The sequence below is a fragment of the Protopterus annectens genome, chromosome 5.part1 (assembly GCF_019279795.1).
Source record: "Protopterus annectens isolate FY-2018-M chromosome 5.part1, PAN1.0, whole genome shotgun sequence".
Classification (NCBI taxonomy): domain Eukaryota; kingdom Metazoa; phylum Chordata; order Ceratodontiformes; family Protopteridae; genus Protopterus; species Protopterus annectens.
In genome coordinates, this window is record NC_056736.1 from 676,132,398 (window position 1) to 676,145,222 (window position 12,825).

Below are 12,825 nucleotides of genomic sequence, written 5' to 3' on the forward strand. Positions count from 1 at the left end.
CTGGTCGGAGCCGACAAGGGATTTAATACCTCGGCTCCAGCCGGAGCCGAGGGAACCACAGAAGTTAGACTCATCGGCTCCAGCCGAGCCGATGCAGACAGGGTTTAGCAGCCTTAGGTCTCGGCTCAGTAGCTGGAGCCAGGACCTAGAAGCCTTGGAGGGCTTCCCAGAGACAGAAAGGGAATCCTCAGGCTTAAGTAGACCCCTTAAGATCAACTTGTTCTTTCTTTCCTGCAGGACCCTGGGACTGAAGCTGCAGGCATACAGCACAGGAGTCCTGCAGGTGCAAAGGCCAGGCAGTAGACACAAGAAGTGTGACCGTCTGTCAGAGACATTTTCTGACAGCACGCATCACACTTCTTGAAGCCTGAGACCTTTGTGTCTTTAGACATCCTAGAACAAGAAAGTGTAACCACACACACTCAGTCAGACACACTGATTACACTTATCTTATTTTAAAACTCAAAAATAAAACAATTAACTAAAAGTTTTAATTAAGAGCAACACACACACACCACTAGGGAATGGGGGAAGGCCAGAAGGCCCGAGGGAGAACTTTTAAGTTCTTGTGGGAAGAAACGGATTTTCTGAAAAACAGGGGTAGAAATCCACTAAACTAAGGGAAAAGTAGTTAAACTTAAAAATATAGGGGTTTAAGTATTCTAACTTTACTGAAAATACACTTACCAACAAGCCGGTAGAAAACCAACACCTCGATCGCTGTAGCGGCAAACGAGATCTGAGGTAACTCACGCCTAGCATTGTGGGATATAAGGGGAGCCTCGAGCCGGTGGAACCAACTCTCGAGCTTTTAGAGTGGCCGAGTCGGAGCCGAGGTCGGCTCCGAACCCATCCAGCAAGAATGAAGGCGAGATAGACAACTTAACATCATATTATTTCTAAACAGCTGCAGTCTTTTTTTCTATTTCAGTTAATTGCAAAATACAATGTCTCAATGTGTAGCATGCTTGCATTTGTTGGTGGAATATCAAAAGGCAGTGGGTTCTATTCCCACACTAGGTGCTAGGAGTAATTTTTTTCCAAAACTGACACTGTAATGCAGCATTACAGGAGGCACTACACTTCTGAGGTTTTGTACCTCTAACAGGATGTTCAAACGCCCTACATATGCCTGAGATCCTATCTCCCCATAAATCTCCAAAGCTTTCACCGCTATCCACATTTTCAAAACCCATACGACTAATACTTTCTTCTACCAACACTAGCATACTTCAAATCCTCCTCTAACCCCCCCCCCCACAGCACTACTTGCCAGCTATAGCCTATCCACACAAAACTACCTCATAGCTAATATACACACTACTAGAATCACCCAAATACTTTCTCATTCTAAAATGACTTATTCACATTTACCCACCACAATTCTCCATATTGCTCTTGCTCACACTACAAACTTCCAAACCCACATATAGCCAACATCACTACTCTCCCCACTCACCTGCACTTCCATAAACCCTTCAAAGCTTCTCATTTCTCTCTGTTGAACTATATACACACATTTCTCAACATAGATACCTTCAAACACACGAACACAAAGAAGTCATTGTTCCTTCCCTATCCACACATACAAACAAAACTCAAGTACTACTACTACTCGCATTAAAACAAAACCAATAAACATTTCTGAAAATCCCTACACCTCCCTCCACAAATCTAACAAGAGGACACAACCTCCCACTACTAAACAAACTTTTTAAGTATCTATAACAAAACCCCAAATGACCATGCACGCCTATCATTTTACTGTCTTGACATAGCTGTTACAACAGAAACCTGCTAAAATCAGAAGTACCTGATAATGCAGTTCTGCCACCCTCCCCCCAGGTTTCAATATGAATAGACTACACAGATTACAAAAATGAGGAGGCAGAATAGAAGTTATTTTCAAAATCACATTAGAACTAGCCCCATATCCTCATAAACACCCACAATTTCATAATGCAGAGGTTCTATCCAACCATCTAAAAATCAACAAAAGAAAATCCATCTGCATAATAGACCTTTACACCCCATCACTCACCCCCTGAAAACAATCTAGCCACAATAGAAGAAATTCTGCACTGGCTAAACAGTAATGTGAATTAAGAAACTCTAATCTTAGGTGATCTAAACAATGACTGGAAACAAAAAAAGCCTAAATAATACCATCAGAATACACAAAAACTCAAGCAAGAAAACAACATTAGACTGGATCCTTACAAATAAACTCAATAACATTAATGCTAGTGGATACCCACTTGACACTATCAATAACCACTTACCTACTTAAATTATCAGCCAGTGGATTAGCCTTCATCAGCAAGTAACATATAAAGAAGTCCGCAACCAAAGAAATTTCAATTCAGAAATCTGTATCTCTACCTTAAAGAAACTTAACTGGAACTCCCTAAAAATACTACCTCTAGATGAGGTACTCACTTATTTCAGCCACATTTTCCTAAATACACTCGAGAGATAGGAAATTCACCTTGAGGATCACATCAGTGGCCCTGCTAATCAGGGGTCCAGGGAAGTAAATACTGTGGGAAGAAATAGCCATGTAATTTTTATGGCTAGGCTTGTATAGGCCCTAGGGCCGGTAGCCTAGTACCAACCTATGAACAATCAATCTAGTCTCACTGAGAACAAAGAGAGTTAGATTAATACCTGCCTCCTGGGTAACTGAGTGTAATAAGCAACTCTTAAGAAGAACGGATCACGAATGAAAAACATGGAAAAAAGAAAAAAAATAATCATCCCTAGAAGACTACAGATATTTTAAGAACCTGGCTAAAAAATACACATTTAACAACAAAAATGCACATTCTGAAGACCTACAAAACACAAATCAAAACAATCCTAAACTCATCTGGACTCACTAAAACTACTCCTCACATTAGGGAAAATCTCACCCCCCACACACACAAGAAACAGCTCAGAAAATATAGCAACACAATTCAGTTCCCACTTCATAAACTCAGTCTTGCCTCTCACCAAACAAAATGCTTCAACAACTCTATCCCAGAATCCAAAAATAGCAAAGCACAGTTCATATTCAATCTTGTCCCCACCTCAACAATAAAAAAAATCACCTACAAAAACTGAAACCTAATACTCTAGCGGCCGAGAAATTGCCACCTGATTATCTAAAAATAGCAACAGAAGCCATAATATATTCTCCATCTCCATTCTAATCAATAAAGAAAACTATGTCCCTAATATCTGGAAAATGTCATAAAACACACCTCTCCATAAAGGTGGCAACTCTACTGACCTAACCAACTACTGACGAAATGCCATCCTTGCACCATTATCTAAGATCCTATAAAAATGCATACACTCTCAACTAATCAAATACCTTACTGACTTGAACTTCTTTACTCCCTCTCAACGTGGCTTCTGACCTTATTGCAGCACTACAACTGCCTTCCTCAGCCTTACAACACTGCCAATCAACTCGGAAACTGTGGCAAACTAGTCTCAACTGTCTTTCTTGACCCATCAAAAGCATTTGATATAGATGAACACCAAAATCTTCCTGAACTTGTTTCTCTAGCTCTCAGTGGATGTAAAATGGCACCAGGACTACTCCATTTTCTTCAGGTCTCAGAGTCCCCAGTGATCAATTCTAGGACCCCTTTTCTAATACCTTTATTAACAATCTACACTCCACCTCCAAGCAAGCAAACACAGTACAATATGCAGAAGATATTACATTTATCTGTTCTGCTCAGATGCTATCCTCCCTGCAAAACATTACCCAAGAAGTTTTCTTATCCTTTTAACTCCGGCCTAACAAGACAAATCTACACATAAACCCCCAAAACACAAAACTAATGTTATTGACCCCTTAAAATAGCTAGAAAAAAAACCCATTCATTCCACATTCTATCATTTAATAGCACAAAAACAGTAAGTGTTTCTCAAACCAAACTCCATGAAATATTAATCAATGATCAACTCAAAAATGATTACCACTTCCTCCAAGTTATCAAGAAACAAACTGGAAATTAAGCTCCCTCTAGAGGGTGAAAAATTCTCTTACTGAACAGGTCAGAAAATCAAAAGAAAAAACACACCTACTTCCAGCCCTATTTTATGCATCACCTATCTTCACCAATCTCAGTTCCACACTACAAATCAAACTAGAAATGACCTACAACAAAAATGTCAAATTTGCTACAAATACCCCCAAAAGATTCACCACTGGATACCCTTAAAAGATATTAACTGTCTTGAACGTCCATACTACCTTAACTACTCACAGCTCACTACAGCTACAAACTAATATACTGCCCTGAAACTACAACCAGTACCCTCAGATCCAGCAACAAAATCCTACTCTGTCACAAAATCAAATATTTCTGCCTGTGACTCACTTTACTCTTATGTTACAAACATCAGGAACTCCATCCACTTATAACTAAGACAAATAGACAAACTACATTTATTTAAAGCAGCACTGAAAAAAATACTTATTAGATTACTGTCTGCGATCCTGCACAGCTCCAGGAGAGCATATAAATACTAATCATAAAACAGTTTTCTTCTAATCCATATAAAGCTACCCTTACACCCCATCCCTATTTCACCTAACATCTCTATCTATTGCCTTTTGTCTCATGGTCCACTGCATGATAACATTCATTTTAAATCACACATATTAATATCCAAAACTACAACCTCCTGTACAAACTCTTACTTTCTTTACTCTTAAAAACTGTTTTTATAGTAGTTAAACTACATAACATACAAACATACTTCTAACATAAGTCAAAACATATATCTCGATCTTTCTACTACCTGTACATATACAGTTTCAGTACATACTATAACATTTCAGCTGTAGATCCTAAACTGCACATGCAATTTTAATTCACATATATATCTAATTCAGGATGAAAAATGCCACAATATTTTAATATAATTATGTAAAGTGAATATCTCATATATTTGTATTTGTACAAACGTTACAGTTTTATTTCTCCTTGCACAACGAAAAACTACTTTCACTTTTTAAGTGTTTGTTATGTCCTCTATAGCTTTGTCAAACTGTGGATATTTTCTCCCCAAGCTTCCACTGAAAATGGGATCAATCTCAGTCTGACTTTCCCAGTAAAGAGACATACATGTACAAATAATTTTATTTAGACAATTCAATTTCACTTTTCACAAGAAAAAACATTACAACCTTTCAAAGATACAGCACACATTTCTATTATATAGTTTAGATTTTAACACTTGTATTATAAAATTTCTTACACACTTTTCATCTTCTCCTTTTAAATGAAATATTTCATACCATGTAATATTCTTTCATAAATCCCTTACAACATTTGGCTTTACTGTGTAGTGATATTCTATAATTCCTGTTGATATTTTGCAGGCTATACAAATTAGAAGTCTATTCAACACTTCTGATAATCCCATTATCCCTGTACGCAAAAGCAAAACAAATGTTTTCCCCTGTAACTTTACTTATCTGCAGCCCCCAAATATTTTTTTCCATTTATAACAAAAGCATTCTGATATGCCATATCAAACAAAAATGCTATACTAATTCTTATTTATCTCCGCACTATTTTGAACGAAATTACATATCCTTTCGACACTTTTTATTTCATTTTAACTTACTAGTATATTTCAATAATTACCTTCCAGACGAAATTACTCTGCTCACTAATTTTCTGTAACCTTTTTGTAGCATCCTTTATTTTTTCTCCAAAACTCAACCACCTTCTATAAATAACAAATGTACTATATCTGCATATCACACTTTTATCTTAATATTCCACTCCTCAAAGTTCTGTTTCGACTTTGAGAAACATTTTATTTCTCCAATTGCTACAATTAACTTCATATTTCTCCATCTCGTACTTCCTTTCAACTTGACATACACTTTCTTATACTTGACGTGCAACAACTTTCTTAGACTAGTTTGTCTTAGATTAATATCTGCATAAAAATCCCACTATAATAAAATAAAGAAAATGAATCATGGAATGCATCATTTTTATCCATTTTAACACCTTTATTGAATTATCAAAACAAACCATGTTAACATGTTGACAGTTACAAACATTACAACATCACATAGATTCTTCTGTACAGTTATTAGCAATCCAGCATAAATTGTTCAATTCCTACCTTCCCTTAAACCTCACTGCTCCAAAAAATTAAGCATGTATTCTTCCCAGAATTTCCATTCTTTCTATGTCATTTCTGTTACCCTTTTCTAACGATAACAATTCCATTTCTTCTATCTCTGCTTGGCCATTATTTCTGACAGAGTAGTTTGTAGTGAATTTTTAAACTCAGCCAACTCATTACACTCCAAAAATATATATTCCTAGTTACCTCTTTCTTCCTCATCACACCTCCATCATTTGTTATCTACCGGAGAAATAATTCTTTGGAGGCTGCTTTGGGCATAAAAATACATACACAAACACTTGTTTCCTTGTCAATTCCTTATCCAGTCTCTCTTCTGAATCTTTTTTTAACCTCCTCTGATTGATTCCTATACATATTCTGCAATGTTTTATATCCCTGTTTAATTATCCCCTTTTTTAACAGCAGCCTCTGTTCCAGATTTAACCAAAAATCCCACTAGAGCAAGCCTTTCACTTTGGATTCTCCAATCACTTTTTCTTTACCTATACTCTAATATCAACCCCTGATAGGGAAGGCAACTTCTAGCCTGCAGTCCAAATGTCTTTGTGGCCTCTTCCCACTCGATTATATTTCCCTCTCTAGTTACTTGCTCCCAGTACTTTGATTCCTTTGGCAGTTTTCTCTAATAAATTCTCATTCCCTCTTGAATATTCTCTGTACCCCTAATTGCAGTCATCCCTATATGCAGACTCTCCTTTATCCATTATCATGTTGGCTTATTTCTTAGCATAACTTCTAAACAGAATATTCTGTACACCTGTTGTTATTCTCCATAAGGATCTGCATTCAAAATCCCACTCTTTCCGTTTTTTTTTTAATTTCCCCCTGATTCATCATCATCATTTACTACTTTGAATTATAGCTATCTCCTTATGTTATATACATGAGTCTTAACTGTGTAACTCTAAAATATCCCTTCAAATCAGGTAATCCAAAACCATCTGGTTGTATGGGAAGAATCAGCTTATCTCACTAAACACCCTTGCCTTCTTCCCCTCCCAGATAAAACCCTTCAACACTATTAATTACTAAGCAAAAGTACTCCTCTGTTGATAAAAATGTGACAGACCTGTATATAAAACTAAAGGGAATGAAAACAGTTTCACTGTTTGTATCTTGCTATCTATCTTCATAAACAAGAACTTCTAGTTTCTCAGTTTGTGTACTATCTTTTGCTTAGTCTCTCCCCACACATCCATAGCTGCCTAACTGAATCTTTTTTAATCCATTCTCCAAAATACTTCATTTTATCATGTCCCCATAAATATAGGTATTGCTGAATCAATTCCTGTGTGGGTACATAGTTTACAGCTACTGCTTTTGTTTTATCTTCATTAATTTTATATCACAAAAAGACTTGAAACTCTTTCAGAATTTTACACAACACTGACATGTCCTTTTCTGGTTTATCAAGTACAAAATAATATCATCTGGAAATAAAGCCAACTTTTCTTAATTACCGTACAAATTATATCCTCGAATTTCTGAGTCCCTTATTTTCTTTGTCCACGGTGCTAAGCAGAATGCAAATATCTTAAGGGAAGGAGGATACCCCTGACTGGTTCCTCTCTTCAGACACAACTTATCAAAGAAGAACCTTCTCACTTTCATTTTTGCCTGCAATCACTCATATAGCCTCCCAATTAAGCTTATTATTGTATCAGGGAATGCAAATGCTTCCACTGCTCTATTCATAAAAATCCCAGTTCACTCTGCTGAATGCTTTCTTTGCATCAAGACCCATCAGTAGTGACATTTTCTTATATTCTGATTAATTCTAGTTCATAGGTTAGTACTAGGCTAACTGCCCTTATGGGCCATTTTAAACCTAGCCAATTACCCCATGTCAGGATCAAACCCTGCACCTTGTTTTTCTAATGTAAGCACCTTAACCATTACGCCAACCTCCCATCCCTCATGATTGTTATATTAATGTTGTCAGCTGTCTGCATCCACTCCACAAAACCACATTGATCCATATCTATCAATTTTGGCAACGTTTGCCATTGCCTTAGCTATTATAGACTACGACTTTATAATTATGGCTTAAAATTTAAATGGGTCCATATGAAGTTGGGTCTGAAGGATCTTTACTGCCTTTAGGTATTACAGCCACCACAGCTTTCTTTCAGGATGTTGGTGCCTCCTCTCCTTTTAAAATATTGTTAAACAAAACCTTCCAGATCTTTATAGCTTTCTTTTCTCCTAGCTTCCAAACTTCCACAGGAATACCATCTATTCCTGGAGACTTTCCTGTTGACTGGTTATAGGTCACCATTTTATCTCATCTCCTTCTATCTTAGCTATTAATTGGTATGCCTCATCTACCTACTTCTAACCTTGGCATACTTAAGTCTTCCATGACTTATTTCCATCTATGATTTTCTTAATTTCCACATTTATATGCATTATACAATTTTTCATAAAATTTCTTAACTATCTGGAATAGCTCAAAAAGACCTCTGGTTCTTTTTCTTATTATGGGCTTCTTAAGTGTGGCAACAACCATTTCTGCTTTGTGTTGCTTAAGCTGTTGTTCACTAGGTTATTATCAAAAAACAGTCACCTAACAGCAATCTTTCTAAGCTCATGCATATTATCGAGATTATTTTCTCTTTAGTACCCTGCAGTCACACCTCTTTTTGTTCTGTGAGATTATCCTTACTTTGTAAAACTTTATACTTTGTCAGCCCCTCTAAATAATTCTCACTTGTTTACCATATCACTTTTACTTTTATTTCTACCTTATTTTTTAAACTCTACTTTCATTTTTATCTCACTTACTAGCTATACATTCTATAGAAATTTCCATCTTCCCTAATAACTCTCAAATAATTTCCACTACCTGTTCCTTTAATTCATCTCTTTTTAAAAGGTAGGTGGGAAAGCACTAGTGTTTCATTTTCACTTTATTACTCTGCATTTTCAGCTTAGATTGTATTGGCACATAATTTGAAATAGTTATTGGATGTGCATCAAAGCTTTCAATTAAATGCTCAAGTTCCTGTGAAATATAATTTCTGTCTAGTCCAGTCCAGTTATTGTACCTTGGTGAAAAATACATAAATTCTCTCAGAGTTCCTACTACTGAATTCACATCTTCCAAACCAAACCAAATATTTTCATAACTTTCAGAAATCTACCATATTTTGTACTATTTTCCCTTTGAGGGCTCCCAGAAACATACTCACTGTTGCAAATCAAGTTCCAGTCCCCATCTTTAAGTAATATTCCTTGCTGAAAGTGGATTATTTCTCCCAAAATTGTCTTAAGCTCCGTAACAGAAATTTTAGGTGGAATATAAATGCAATGCCAGCATAATCCTACCACAAATCTACCATTAATATATTTTCCATCACTATTGGAGCTCCTCTGGCAATTAGTATAAGTAATCCCCTTTGCCTATGATATTCTGCTGAACATCCATCATAGGTTCACAGGTGTGTACTAGGCTAATGGCCATGGAGCCTTTACAAGGCTAGCACATAGATGTGCGCTGGCATCATGCTACACAATGTTCGTTCACAGTGCCTCTATCAAGCAGAGCCACTGGAATGATCCCCGGGGTGAAATTTATATACCCATCCACTCATCAAGATTTCTCTTGAAGAAAGACAGTGAGGTGCTCTGCTTGACACGTATGGAAAGTCTATTCCAGAGCATCGGCAGTCTCTGGGTGAGGAACCTGTCCCTCCAGCGTGTTCTGTTTATTGTGGTAATGAGTTTGAGGTCTCTGGAGCATGTGGTGTGGAGGGACTGGGATTTCTTTAGATGTAGCATTTCTAACAGAGCTGAGTCAGACATGGCTTTGTAAGTCAGGCAAAGGCCACCTCTAAGCAGGCGATATGAGACAGAGAATAGCTGGAGTCTTTTGAGTTTGTCCATGTAGGACATGTGTTTAATGCCTAGGATCCTCTTCATGAGGTACTTCTGTGGCCTCTCCACCTGTTGCAGGTGTCTAGTGAGGTACATGACAAATGGGGCATTATACTCAATGACTGGTCTAACGAGGGAAGAGTAGCAAGAGATGATGACCTCTTTCTTCTTGGATGCGAAACCCTTGGTAACAAGATGTGCCACATAGAAGGACTTTCTGACCACAGTGGCAATGTGATGGTAGAAGGAGAGGTTGCTGTCAACCTGCGTCCCCAGATCTCTTAGAACGCCTTCAGTGTTCAGTCGGCTCCCATCAATGTGGTAATTAGTGGGAACTGAGTTTTTACCAAAGGGGGTAACAACATTTTTTGGCATTAAGCTTAAGGCCATGGTTTTGACACCAGTCATTGGTCTCAGTGAGGCCTTTCTGTAGGATGTCTACATCACTTGGGGAGTTAATAATAGCTCCCATCTTGCAGTCATCTGCAAACTCATTAAATCCTTTATCAAATTCACATGTTCATTTTCTTCCAAATGTGTCTCCTGTAGCATTGCTATTTGCACTCTGCATTTCTTAATGTAATTCAGTACGCTTACCTTTCTGCCTACACCTGTGAGGAAATTCACATTCCAACATAATATGGACAGCACAACCATTAGGATAAGAAGTTATTACTCCCACCTATTATATATGACAGCTTTTTTAAAAGTCTTCTTCCAGCTTTTGAGTTACATGCATCTACTAATGTTTGGCAGGTTGATCCTTTATACATTTTATATGTCACATTTTACAAGACTTTTTGCTTCAATGAAAACCCTAAAACAAAAAGGCAAACATGTCCTCAAAACGTCTCCATACTCTAGTAATTTAAAAAAAAACACCCAAAGCTATTTACATATTCAAATAATGAAGTTTAACCTTCCAGATAAGAACTGTACCAAAATCAACAGCTGTACCCACAGGCATTAACTCACTTAAAATTAAGGTTATCCATGCTAAGACGCATGTTACATCCTATTCTCCTACTTACACTAATTGTGGTCTATTCTTCTCTTATCTTTATTCCCTTCCCAGACATAAAAATCAGTTCATATGCTTTCAAAAATATTAACGTTTAGCTTTAAGAGAAAGTGCAATGGCTATCTTTAAGTAAAACTAAATTATACACTGTTCTAGTAAATGCAATGAAGAGTTTAGGGACCAGAAAAGCTATCTCTTACTCACTTGCAATAAATTTTGAAATGCCATTTCAACGCCTCTTTAAAAAAATAATCTTAAAAATACATGGCTCTGCTCCTGCATAAAGCCTGCCTAATGCTCAGGTCCTCCTCATTCTGTCACATTGCAATCCCTCACAGACTGCAAGATCCTAAGGCTCTTCTAACTCCTTCTCTGCTTCTATACCATATCCTTAAGCTACTGCTCAGGCTGTATTGCTTCTATTTTTCTTAACTCTCTCTCTTTATCTATCTGCATCACTAACTTTCTGGCTGCTATTTTCCTACCTGAAACTAATATTCTATTTTGCATGTACTATTACAGTCAATATCACACAATGCACTACCCACGTACTACTTTTTTGGACACTGACTACATCATGTATGGTGAGAGTGACTATTATTGTCTGTAATGTTTCAACTGTATAAACTTGTCTACATGTGTAGTAATATATTGCTACATCTTGTAGCAGTTTGTTCTTTCAACTTTTTTTGTATAGTATTTCTAATGTAATTTCTGTTGTAATAGATTATACTGTATGTGGAGCTTTTCTACCCAGGCCTCTGCTGGAAATGGGTTCTGTAGACCCAGTCAGACTACCCCAGTAAACAAATGTCAAATAAAATAAAAATAAATAATTTAAAACTTTACTTTTTATTAAGCTGCCTGCCCTTGTACTTTTTTAATTTTATGTTTCTCTCAGAAAATAATGTCCGCACGTCTCAAGATTTATTGCCCTCACCTGTAGTCAGCATGTTTCCATGCAAACATAACAGAATGTACAGGTGCCTTCAGCTGCAGACTTCTCAACTAATAAGGAACATTAATTTGCTAAAGGAAAACAATTCATTATGTTCACAATGATCTCTTATTTTTAAAGCCCACTCACTTATACTAAAAACATATTAGATTAAGCCAAGGGAATTAATACAGACATTCACATATGCAAAGTAAAAGAAAACACCTCAATTATGCATATATTATAAATCCGTGCACTTTTACACTCCATCACTCTTACCAACAGTCCCAAACTACAGCCTATTAACTTAAACATGCTTTTTTTCCAGTCTTTCTTCTCTTTTTACATTGTAATGCCTACACTTCATACAATTAGCAAAGAAGAAAAAAGTACCTGTTTACTTTAGTATCTTTATCACATAGAACAATTACAAAAAATGCTTTACTGTGCAACATGCAATTTATACCATGACATTTTATACAAATACTGTTAAGACCAAAAAAAAGTGTTTTACTTACAGTTCAGGATCAACTCTTTCTGCTGGTATGATTGCACCTTTACTAATACAGGTCTTGGCTGCTTTCTCATAGCCATGTTTGAAGCCATTTCAGTTAACAAATCCTGCTACAGAATACACCTTCAGTTACTTATTTATGCTTTCATAAAGTTAATATAGTCTGGTCCTTCTAGTTTCTCTGGTATAGCAGAAAAATCTCAGGTTTCCTCTGTGTGCTCTGTCATCTCGCTACCATTTTTTGAAATGCAGTCTCATACTCAGTCAGCCTTTTCTTCATTTCAGCATCTGAGTTTTGCAGTT

General features: G+C 36.7%; 1 protein-coding gene across 1 annotated transcript in view; it reads right to left on the minus strand.

Annotated features, from left to right (window-relative positions):
• Positions 1-12,825, minus strand: part of LOC122803255 (centromere protein J-like) — a 147,126-nt gene that overhangs the window by 979 nt on the left and 133,322 nt on the right. The gene's annotated exons all lie outside the window — the stretch shown is intronic.